We start from the raw sequence: 12,413 nt of genomic DNA on the forward strand, positions 1-12,413 counted from the left end.
TTAGAAAAATTGAACCAAGAAAGTGGAAGCTAAGTAGAGGCCTAGCATCTACTACCATATCATGTTATTCTAAAGAAAAGAAAAAGCCTTTCCTGATTTAATAGATATTAAAAACAAGGGAGAAATAAAAAACAAATTTCATTGCGTTCATTCTGATTTTCACTGATTACTTTTTTAAGGGACTTAAAATATCTTAAAGAAAATTAGATCATCATATAGTTTTGTGCTATTATAATCCCTTTAATATTCAACTACAATTTATGTAATTTAAACTATAAATTTTAGAATTCCTTTGTATTTCCCTGCTTGATAACAAATACAGAAAGTTATAGTGCCATCTTGTGAAAAAGATGTAGAATTGCACTATATTAACTCATTTGAATAAATTGACATAGGTGGGGAAAGGGATATTGAGTTAAAGAGTTGTGTGCATAACAAAGATCAATCAGCATATTTCTGTTAACTTAGAGAGATTTAATGTTAAGGAAATAGAATCTAGGTGGGTTCACTACTCTCCCAGATTTTTCTGTAGTATGGATAATAGCCAGAAAGGAAGGGTTAACACACTGAATTGAAACCATGTAAGAAGAATTACCAAATTTCAGAACAGTTTGATTCCAAAGGGAGAAAGAATGAGAGGAATAAATTATGTCTGATTCTCTGAATTGCAAAGCTATATATGTGATTGAACCAAAGATGTGCTACAAACAGTTGAGAGGAGAAGGAATTGTTTCCAACTCAGGATAAATACTGCACTGTGTACTCATCAGAACCTATACAAGGCAGGGACACTATTTAGTTGTCATAGAAAAAGAATCCAGGGAGTTGACAGAGATTATTGTCACTTATAGAAAAGAGTTATACTGTATAAAAGAAAATGACTCCAGAATATTTATTTTAATTTGTTATAGGAAGAGCCAGGAAATGTTTGTAGGCTCAATATGAAGCACATTATAGCTAAGTTCTAAGTCTCTTTGAATGACCTGGTACAAGAGACAAAAGCTGCTACTTGCCCTGATTCAGGAGTTCTTCCCTTGCCTGTTTATATCAGAACCCCACATGCATGCATGTTGAAACAGTTGTACTTGGTTATCAGGACACTAGATAGATCTGGTGAAGGCACCAATATGGGAAATGGATTGTATTTGAGGTTTAACAGGGGGCCAAATAAAAAGAACAAAGATTGTTCTGGTTAGGATAAGCCAAAAGAGAGAAAGAAAATGAACATGAGGAGATAGAATCTGGGAGGCAGTAAGGATTGGGGGCAGTAGATGATAAGGTAATTAGGTGAAGGGATGGTGATAGCAGTTGAAATGGAATCACATTTTTGTGGTATCATTTTGATGGCCAAAAGATAGCTTCTGGGAAGTATGCTGAAGAAAATACTAATGACAAGGAAAAGATGAGAGAATAGTAACAATGAAAGGGCTCACTTCGGGGAAGAAAAAGAAAAAAAATGGATTATTTCCTTATGATCCTGCTCCTATTACCAATATTTTGAGTTCCTTAACTGAACTAAAGGTCCATGGATGTTGCCAGCTAAATAATTTCACTGCCTCTCCACCCTCCTATATGTTTAAGGAAGTGATCATACACATGCAGTGAGGCATGAAACTGAGGGAATTTTATTCCTATAACCTTGCTTTGAATTTTCTTGCCTTCATGGATTTAACTTAGATCCTTTAATGCTATAATAATTTGGTTTTATATTGAATGTCCTTTGGGCTTTCATTGTCATTTTTTTTTAAAGGAGTTTTCCATGAGTTCAAAATAATCCTTTTGGCAAAAGGCAATTCAATTATAGTGGCGGCCTAAAAAGAACCCAACATGATACATTTCTCTAGTGAGATCAAATTTCCTGCTAAACCCAGATGATTTTATAAAACCAAAATTTGTATTTGCATTTGAGACTCTTGACTGAACGGCTTGATCAGAACCTAAAGCATCAGGTAAAAGTGAATCTCTCATCTATATAAGGCAGAAGTGAATTAAGAGTTTAAGAGACTCATCTAGAGCTCTAAGTTACCATGGTACAGCCACTTAACCAGGTTTGAAAGCAGGCTGATTACCAAGTCTCCCCAATACGCATCCCCTCACATGCAGAGAATATGTCCCAGTTCCTTTTATATGATGGAGATTCCTCATGCCTGAGGAATGGTTAACACACATTCTTAACCTTATCATGACAGTGAGTAGGTTGTATGGTAACTACTTTTATTTTAAATGGCACCATTCTCTGAAGATCTACCTGCTGATGCAACGTTGAAATTATGACTCGACCAGTTAATGGCAATAGGACTTCAACCTCTCTGTCCCAATTATATTCAATAGGCAAAATGAGGTGATATTAGTTCCTATCTCATAGACTTTTATGAGTATCACAGTGCTTGGCATCCTTTAAGTTTCCTTAAGTGTTAGCCATTATTCTTATAATATATAAAGAATCAGCATATAAATGTAAACTTATAGCATGTGTATGTTTATACGCTACTAATGTTCACAGGATAAAATCACAGACTGTGGCATTGTATGAAAAGTCTGACAAATGGACCTTCCTAAGGAGTGACTGATGACCAAGGATGAGGAGTTAGAAGCCAAAATGAGAAATTCAGGTAAAAGTTAAAGTGGAACAATGGAAGAGTATTGGGGAAATGCAGGGGTGCTTTTACAGACATGGAGAGAACATTTGTTGGGAGTGGGTGTTTACCAAGCGTTTAGAGTAGGAGTTGATGGTGGGGGCTTAGAGTAGAATCAGAAATACTGAAAGGAACAAAGAGCAGTCTAAGGGAGTTTCCTGAGGAAACAGTGCAGATCAGAGGGTTTTGGGAAACACCCTTCCTTTCTCAGTTTCTCACATATGTATCACTGTGTCTGTAAATCTTTATTGCTTTAGCTTAATTATTTATATTCCTGTCTTCCTTCATTGTTATCAAAATGGATCTCACGTGGGAGCAGCATGGATCTCACCTGAGAGCCTTTTAAAACTACAGCATCTCCACCCCACCCCAGACCTACTGCCTTCACATCTCTATTTCTAACAAGCTGTCCAGGTGTTTCTTCTGCACATTACAGACATTGAGGCACCGCTTTCCTAGGCCTTAAGCTTCTAGTGTGGTGCCTGGCACTCAGCTAATGCGTAATTTTATTTATTTATTGAATGAATTAAGTTGAATTTATGGAGGCCACCAAATTGAGCTTCCAGTGGAGATGAGAAAAGTAATTTTTTGACACAAAACCAAGCCTTGACCTAGAGCTACACTTCTACAGGGACTATAGAAACTAGGAAAATCATCTGTGTTGGCCAAGAGGTAGAAGTAGGGTTCTGTAAGAGGAAAGAACAAAGTGATTAAGGATTGGAGCTACTATCCGACTGGGCCCTTGGGAAGGCAGCCCTGGAAATAGCCCACAGAGACTCTGTGAGTATAGCTCCTGTCATGAACTCCTTCCACAGGAGTATGATATGTTGTATTCTGAAAACAAATCGTGGCTTGTGACCTACATCAAGGGAGACTCTATGTGGCAGTGGCAGAGGCCTGAGCTGGGGTGGGGGGGCAGACAATCCCATCCTACCTCTGGGGGAGCTGGGTTATCAGGGAGCTTTGTTTAGAGAACGGACTCAATGATCTTAATTTGTAAAATGATTAAGTAGAATTATCTACCCATTCTCCCAGACCACAGTTTTAGGTGCCTGTAGAAATTGCTGCTTAAAGAAGTAACAGTTCATCCTCATGTCTGCTTCTGGAGTTGATCCTAACTCACTGGATATGCTGACAATCATTTTGAAGTGTTCACTCAGACTATACATTTCATTTATTTTCTAGACTTCCTCTTTAAAAAATCATATCCCTGTGTTTTCACTTAGCTTTGAAAAAAACAGAATCACTTTCCATCCTTCCCCCTTACATATCATCTATCCCTAGTTCTTTTTAACCGTCTTCCCAATCCATCTTGCATAAGGTTCTCCTTTCACATTTCTGAAGCCACTTCTCTGACGCAGATATCTGGAACAACCTTCTCACCGGGAATTTGGCATCAAGGTTAGAACTCTGGAGTCAGGTGGAACTGGGATTGACTTTCTGCTTCATCCCTTGGTATATGTGTGACCTTAAATTTCTTTTTTTATTTTTATTTATTTGTTTATTTGTTTATTTATTTATTTATTTATTTATTTATTTGATTTTTATTATTTGTTTTACCTTAAATTTCTTGACCTCTCTGTTTCAGTTTCCTTATTTGTAAAATGGCACTACTGGTGGCATTTACCTCATAGAATTGTTATATGGGAGCACCTGGGTGCCTCAGTCAGTTGAGCATCTATCTGACTTGAGTTTGGCTAAGGTCATGATCTCAGGGTCCTGGGAGGAGTCCTGCATTGGGCTCCTAGCTCAGCAGAGAGTCTGCTTGAAGATTCTCTCCCTCTGCCCCTCCCCTCGCTTCCCCTCCTCTCTCTCTCTCAAATAAATAAATAGATCTTTTTTAAAAAAAGGAATTGTTATATGGAAGTAACATAGGGCTTGTGTGTAAATGAAAGATAAATCGTGTTAAGAGCACGGACTCTGGAGCTAGACTGCTTGGATAAATGTATGCTACCAACTACCTGTGTGTCCTTGAGCAAATTGTTTCATCTGTCTATAATACAGTTTCGTCGTTTGAAAATGGTAATAATGATGTGCTTACCTCATAGAGGTTTTATGAGAATTAGATGAGCACAGTGCTCCATAGGGCCTGGTATATTTAAGTGCTATACATGTAATTTAAAAATTGCCCACAAGACATACTCAGTAATTTTTTTCTACTGCCTGCCTTCATTTTCATCATTGCCTCAATCCATTTCCATTGATCTCTTATGAGTCTTCCTTAAATATCCTTCTCAGCTTTAGTTAGAACGCTGTGACCACAAATAACAGGAAACCTAACCACTAGTGGCTGAAACCATAATATATTTACAGCTTACTTAACTGGTCATCTGGGACTAGGTAGGTCCAGAATTGATTCTACAGATCAATAATGTCATCAAAGACCCAGGTTTCTTTAATCTTCCCATTTAACCATCCTCAGTGTTTAAGAGAGTTCTTTCCTCTTGGACTCAAGATTGCTGCTGAAGCTCTAAGCACCACATCCCCACACAACAGAATTCACATGAGTTCAGCAAGGGGAACCAGATGCAGAAGGGGATAGCAAAATGAGTTTCTCCTTGTTTATCTTTCTCTTAAAAAAAAATTCATTTTCCAAAGGCACCCCAGTGGGTTTCCTTCACAGCTCATTGCTCTCAGACTTGTGTTACATTATCAGAGTTGGTGGTCAACGTCCATTAAAGCTTGGAAAACCAAAGGAAGGATGGTGAGGCAATTAAGTGCCATACTTTTATCATATCACTTTCCTGCCTGGCTTCAAAACCCTTCTTGCCACCTCATTGCCTACCCAAAAATCTCTAGCTTCTCAGGTTCTGCGACTCCTCCATGATGTAGCCCTTCCATGTGCTCATCTCCATGAGCCTCCTCTGTAACCCTATACTGGTGCCATGCTATTCTATCAGTCACTATCTAAACTGCCTCCTACTGTCTGCTCTCCTTTCCCCATGTTTTATTGCCCGTGATATGGTTGCCGTGATCAGTTGTCCCTCTTCCAGCCCCCATGACACACATGCTTCCCTGCTCATCTCTGCAGGTTAAAATGCAACTTTTCCTTAATGGTCCCAATCAAATGTCTTTTCTACTGAAACATTGTCTGACCATCCAAGGCAGAAAGACCTTTCCTTTCTTCACATTCCTTGTGCTGTTTTATTACCTAAGGGTTCTCTGATAGTTTAGATATGGAAAGGGGCTATTTTTCATCTGTATGTTTTTTTCAAATATGCTTAATAATAATTATAAAACTATTTTTCAGGTGTTTACTATTTTCTAGGTATGGATGACATTGAGCACTTTATTATTTCATCACATTAACATTTAAAAAGTGTAAATATTTCTTTTTTTAAGTGTAAATATTTCCTTTATTTAAAGAGAAGTAAACTATAGTTAGGTGAGATTTAGTGACTTGCCTTAAGGTCACCATGTTTTAAGTGGTTGTGTTTAAGTATTTATGTCGCCTGTGTTTTCAAACAGTATGCTATATGACTCCTTAATGTAGTTCTTTTCAAAGTAGTAAGTCCTCATTAAATTTTTATTTAAATGAACAAAAGAATATGTGCATAAGTTGGCTAATAAAGATAGCCAGTCTTTGTAATATGTGCCCTGCATCCACATCCCTCCCCTCTAAATTTAAAGTCCAAAAAACAAAATTGTGTCATTTATGTGAGTTAAAATATATGGATATCTACCTCAACCTTTCTCATTTTACCGTAGCTATGTAGTCTTTCATTCATTCAACAACAACAAATACCTGCATTAATTGAACACATACTGCTTATATGTGTCAAGTAGTATGCTAAGTCACAATACATTTGGCTCCATCTAACCACCTCAACAGAGAGTGGTTTAAAAATGTAGTGTTTTTTATTATCTCCCTTAACAATTGATAGGTGGTTGTGAGGCAAGTGTAGCAGCTTGATGATGTCAGATCTCAGGATTGGTGTCTCTGCAATTCTCTTGTCATTCCCTCATGGTTGCAATATGGCTGCTGCAGTTCCAGACATTACATCCTCATACAGTTCAAAAAAGATTTTCCAGATTTCTCATTGCATCTCAATGGCTAGAATTAGAATACATGCTTGTCCCTAGACCTCTAGTCCCATCCTCCCTGAGAACAGGACGTCCCAATACCTGGACTTAATTAGGATTCTGCTAATAAGAAAGAAAGGAAGGTACATAGTTTTGAGTCACCGACAAAAATGGTCTCCTTATGTAAGTAATACAGAGGTAAGTAAAAGGGCATGGTTCTTGTCCTGATGAAGCGGATTCCTAGCAAGGAATTTAGTATTCCTGATACTAAATTTAAAAAATAAAATAAGATAATGCATTGTGCTGAGTGATAAATAGGAAATAAATAGGGTCTGTGAAGTAGACTGATACCTGCTTTTAAAAAGTGTTTCTGAGAAGACCCCTCAATGGAGGTGACACTTAAACGGAGATGAAAGAATGAGGACAAATCAGCCATATACAAAGTGGAGAGGAGCATGGGTGTATTAATCATGTTTTTTATTTTCTGCATCTTATGATGTTTTGACATTTTGAGGGCCTTCCAGGCACAGGAAAAGACCACCCTTCCCAACAGTAGCCAATTCTTAAAGGTAGCAAAGGGCCCTGGCCAGGAGCACTCCTTTCATATGCAAACCAACCTACCTAAATCTGTACTCTCAAAAACTGTACTTTATCTAGTTCTCACACACTACCCCAATGTTTCTCCCACCCTAAATCATCCCAAGACCAGGTTACCAGCCAATTAGAGCCCATCTTGATAGCCCGGATGATTTAGACTAACCAGTCCTCAACTGTATGCCCTGTCTTGCCTTTCCATGGAAACCTCAACAGAGACTGAGCCAGCCTCTCTCTCACTCCTGTCTCCTGCCATGACCCAAACCTAGCACTGCCCCTTTGACCCTGCATGGTGTGGTATGTATGTGTACTATTTTCTCTTGAGGAATGTAAGTAATACAAAAATCTTCTTTCAATGGCATTCGCTTTTCTGAGGTGTCACTCAGTTACCTTCACAAATTAAGACCTGGGCATAGAACAGTATGGACGCAAGTGTGAAAACCCTTGGTAAACACTGGAGAAAATAAGAGAAAGCAAGCGTGGATGCTTATTAGTTGGTATTATAAGACTGGAGAGAGGTGAACACTCCTAGCGGTCCACCAAAACCCATTCTTCTCTTCTTTCATGGCACTAGAATGTGTGTGGCGAGGAAATGACTGTCCGACTGCATCATATTTCCCAGTTTCCCTTCACTGAGGTGGAGCCAATAGAATGTCAGTGGGAATGATGAATAATACTTTAGGGCCAATACCTCAGGCAGTGGATGTACCTTCCCTATCCTCTCTTTTCCTCCCTTACCACTGGCTACCCCTTCTCTGTGGCCGTGACTCAGCTTTGGATGTTCCCAGGGCAAAACTCTGGGACACTTGTTCTCAAAGTATTGCCTGAGATCAGTGGCAGCCGCATCTCCCAGAAACTGGTTAGAAATGCAGACTCTCTAGTACTCACTCAGACCTACTGAATCAGAAACTGTGAGGACAAACCAAGCAACTTGTGTTTTAGCAAGTCCTTGCATGACTCTGAGGCATGCTCAACTTTGAGAACCACTGGTTGTAGGAGAAAAAAGAGATGTGAAACGAAAGAGACATGAGTCCCTGAATGTGGCACTTGGTTGGAATAGAGCTGGATAGGATATATGAATCTTGAGCACAGGAGAAAGTTTTGAGGGACACCTGGGTGGCTCAGTGGTTGAGTGTCTGCCTTTGACTTGGGTCATCGTCTTGGGGGTCCTGGGATCGAGTCCTACATCAGGCTCCCCACAGGGAGCCTATTTCTCCCTCTGCCTATGTCTCTGCTTCTCTCCCTGTGTCTCTCGTGAATAAATAAAAATCTTTAAAAGAAAGAAAGTTTTGAGTTGGAGATTATCAACTTAGGGCGATATCCAAAGCCACAGGAATGGGTAAGATAAACCAGGGAGAGATTTGGAGAAAGAAGAAAGAAGAGGGACCCAGGAAGGAGGCATGCAGAGCTCCAACATTTAGGAGGGAGGAAGAAGAGGAGCCAGAAAAGGAGTTCAAGTCATGGTAGAGACTAGAGAGCCAGAAGGTGAACTAAGAGTGTAATGTCATGGAAATCAAGATGATAGAACATTTCAGTGGGAGTTGGGGCTTCCTCTGATCAATGCAGAATGCCCCACCACCATCCCGCCCCAGAATGTAGCTGTGATGAATTGTTGAAGAACTGGCCCTGACTCAAGAATCCAGTCACACTGAGTTAAAAGCTGTCCCTCCCCCTTACCAACATTTGGTACAAAAATGAATCTGAGGCTCAGTTCTGGTCAAGGAGTTGCAAGAAATGTACTAGAGACTTCTGTGAAAACTCCTCTTTCCTCTTAAGGGAGAGCAACAAGAAGCTAGTATCTGCCTTTCCCATTGGATGTAAATGATATAACCCTGATTGCTACTGGCAGGCATTTTATGACCATGAAGGGACCGTGCAGGTATCATTTCAAGGCCATAAATTTCCTCATTTGTAAAATGGGAATAATGCTAAAACCTACTTCACAGAGGATGAAGCTGGCATTTTGGACACCCATGCAAAGAGATTAAAGGAAGCAAAGTCCCTGGTGACATGGTTGAGCTGCTGATTAACCAAAGGGAACTTGCTGTTTTTGTGAGCTAATACATTTCCCTGTTGTTTAGTCAGTTTAATTTAGGATTTCTGTTACTTGTAGCTGGAAGCAGCTTATCTGATACAGTGATATATGAAGGCTATTTCTATTTTTAATTGTCAGAAAGTCACAGATTTATTACAAATTCTCAAGAAAGATTATTTGTATGAAGTATTGTTCAACGAATATTGTAAAGCACTTTTCTAATAAAATGGAATCAGCAACCTAATCTCATAAGACAACAAAAAAAATCAGCTTAGAAATAATGGATTAAGCATTTTACTTATCTGAGAATGAATATATATTTCCTATTAATGTATTCTTCCACAATTCAAGTCATATTTTATTTTATTTATTTATTTTTTTTTTTTAAATTTTTTTTTATTTATTTATGATAGTCACAGAGAGAGAGAGAGGCAGAGACACAGGCAGAGGGAGAAACAGGCTCCATGCACCGGGAGCCCGACGTGGGATTCGATCCCGGGTCTCCAGGATCGCGCCCTGGGCCAAAGGCAGGCGCCAAACCGCTGCGCCACCCAGGGATCCCTCAAGTCATATTTTAATATTAAAACCTCACTGAAACTAATTTTTTGAATTCTCATTTGGCATAAGAGACGCAAATATTGAAAGCCTATGTCTTATCTTTCCTTCGACCTTGAGTAATTGTAGGGATTGAAAATTGGGTCTATGGAAAGACCATCCTGAATATTAAATATGCAAAAATACTATAAACATGAAACTATATCCACACAAAGTCAATGGTTTGACTGGTTGAAATATTGATATCTTAATTTCATTTAGAAAATTGATCTATTAAAACACAATGAAGCTTAATACTTCAGATTAATTTTATTTACTAGCGGAAGACTGAGGCTATAGAAAGAATGTGAATCTAGGAGTCGGGAGCTTTTTGTGTTAGTTCCAGCCTTCTACCAGTTGTTGTTCTCAGGTACATAATTAACCTCTCGTTACCTTATCCAGGAAACCGAGGAGAGGTTGATCTCTCATGTAAAGCTCTTCCAGTCCTCTAATTCCATCGTTTAAATTATGTCTTCAGTTTCGAAAGTAAAATAACTAAAGGCACTTTTTAAAGAAACATGTTATATGAAATATACTCTAATTCCAAATTGGTGATTGCTTTCAATTCATAATTTGGTCATTGTTCCAACATTCCTATTTGGAATTATTTACTAGAGGCAGGTAGGAAGCTCCCATGTAGGTGAATTTTAATTAAAATGTCCATGTTCCATGCACCAGAAAGACACATTTTAAAGAGAGGTGCAAATAGATTGTCACAATGAGAAAGAGCCATTTCCTCCTTGCAGTGAATAGAAACAGAATTAAAATTAAGCATGATTCATAGGCCAGTAATGCATTTTATAAATCATGAAATTATCATGAACAATATTGTTGGTAAAAATGCCACTGTCAACATTCTCAGTGATAAGTGTGGTAAGTGCTGCATCAACAGGATTAGTTGTGTGGTATGAAAAGATTTTAGTGTTTGGTTTGTACTACGGTGCCTTCTATGACAAACGTGTTTCATTGGTCCAATGACCAAAGTCAGCCTGTGTGACTGTGAGCAGCAATGGTGACTTTCTATGTATTTCCCCCCATGTTAGTAAACAAATCTTATATTTCCCTCCTTCGATCTACTATTCCTTTCATTTCTCTCTTCACCCACCCCCCTCTCCAACAAAAGTGTATATTATATATAACTGTTAATTTGGGGCATTTTCTTAGTAAGTTCACAGTCTTCTCTAATTTTAAAAGGCAGTTGTATTTAACCTTTGGTTTGATAAATATGATTCAATTGAGTTAAACTGCTGTTCTTCTGGAACTTAAAAAGTAAAATGCCAATATAAATATGTGGTAATTATCACTAGAACTGTTCATTTTTAACTATTAAATTTAAACAAAGAGCAATTGCTGTTTGTTCATGCAAAACAAACAGTGCCTGCTTAAGATCTTTGTGATTAATCTGCTTCCCTGCATGCAGATTCAGGAGGAAACACCGCCTCGGGCTCGGCTCAGCACACACATCTATGAGATGGAAAAAGCTTTGCTGTCCCAGTCAATTGTTAAGGTTTTCCCCAAGCAGGGGTTTAGTGGTAAACAATGCCGGATCAGCTGGGGGAAGGGAGACGAAATCTCAGGGAACAGGCCAGCACAAGCATGGCAGAGGCAGCCCAGTTCCAGAAGAAGTGTGGGAACCAAAGTTGATGCTTTGCTCCTGGGGAGAGCGTAGCCAAATAGGTGAGACATGGAGGGATTTACACAGAAGGAACTGTTATGAGACACAAACCAAATCAGACTAGAAATTTCATGCAAAACAAGTAGAACAAGGAAGAGGAAACTTTTTAAACCAAAACTGCTGGCGGAAGCCCTGATGTTATGAGGGGCCAGACACATGTCCCTGGGGCTGTGCTCAGCAGGTTTGATCACCTGGGAGGGCACCAAGGGGGTGAAATGGACGCAGAGAGGCAGATAGAAGGCTGTGTTGGAAACTGTCATGCTCCTTGATCCTCCCAATTTGACTAAAAATGCACATAAAATTATAAAATATGTTATTTGGCTGGATTTCTTGTAGGAATTGGTGTTGAGGTAGAGATGGATATTCAGGACATAAGGAAGCAAAGATGAAGGCCTTCCCAGAGGAGTTGAGGGAAATGAGTTGTGGATAGGGATGTCTCTTGGGTCTGAGGGGAAAATGGGCCTGGGGTGACCAGTAGGTTATACAGGAGAAATGAAATGGTCACTGCCTATTGTATTTTAGTCACTGGCTATGTCTTATATGTCATTATTGTCACCAAATCAAGGGAGGTCAGGCTGGACCCAATCCCCTGGGGGGAATAGGGTTGGCAGGAACACAATAATGGGCAGATGCCCGCTGCTGGCAGGAGACATTGCTGAGCTTCCATGGGAAACCTGGGCACTGACCAGTGTAGTTAAGGTTACTTGTGTGTGAGCAGGCATGTGTGTGGGAGATGTTGGCTAGGACACAGGAATCCTAGAAACCCAAACAGAAGAAGCTGGAGAGGCAGCCTAGCCCCCAGTTATTTATGGGGTTCTCCTAGGTGCATTCATGGGCTCACTTAGTAATGCTGGCT

Source organism: Nyctereutes procyonoides, unplaced genomic scaffold (assembly GCF_905146905.1).
Source record: "Nyctereutes procyonoides isolate TBG_1078 unplaced genomic scaffold, NYPRO_anot_genome, whole genome shotgun sequence".
Taxonomy (NCBI): domain Eukaryota; kingdom Metazoa; phylum Chordata; class Mammalia; order Carnivora; family Canidae; genus Nyctereutes; species Nyctereutes procyonoides.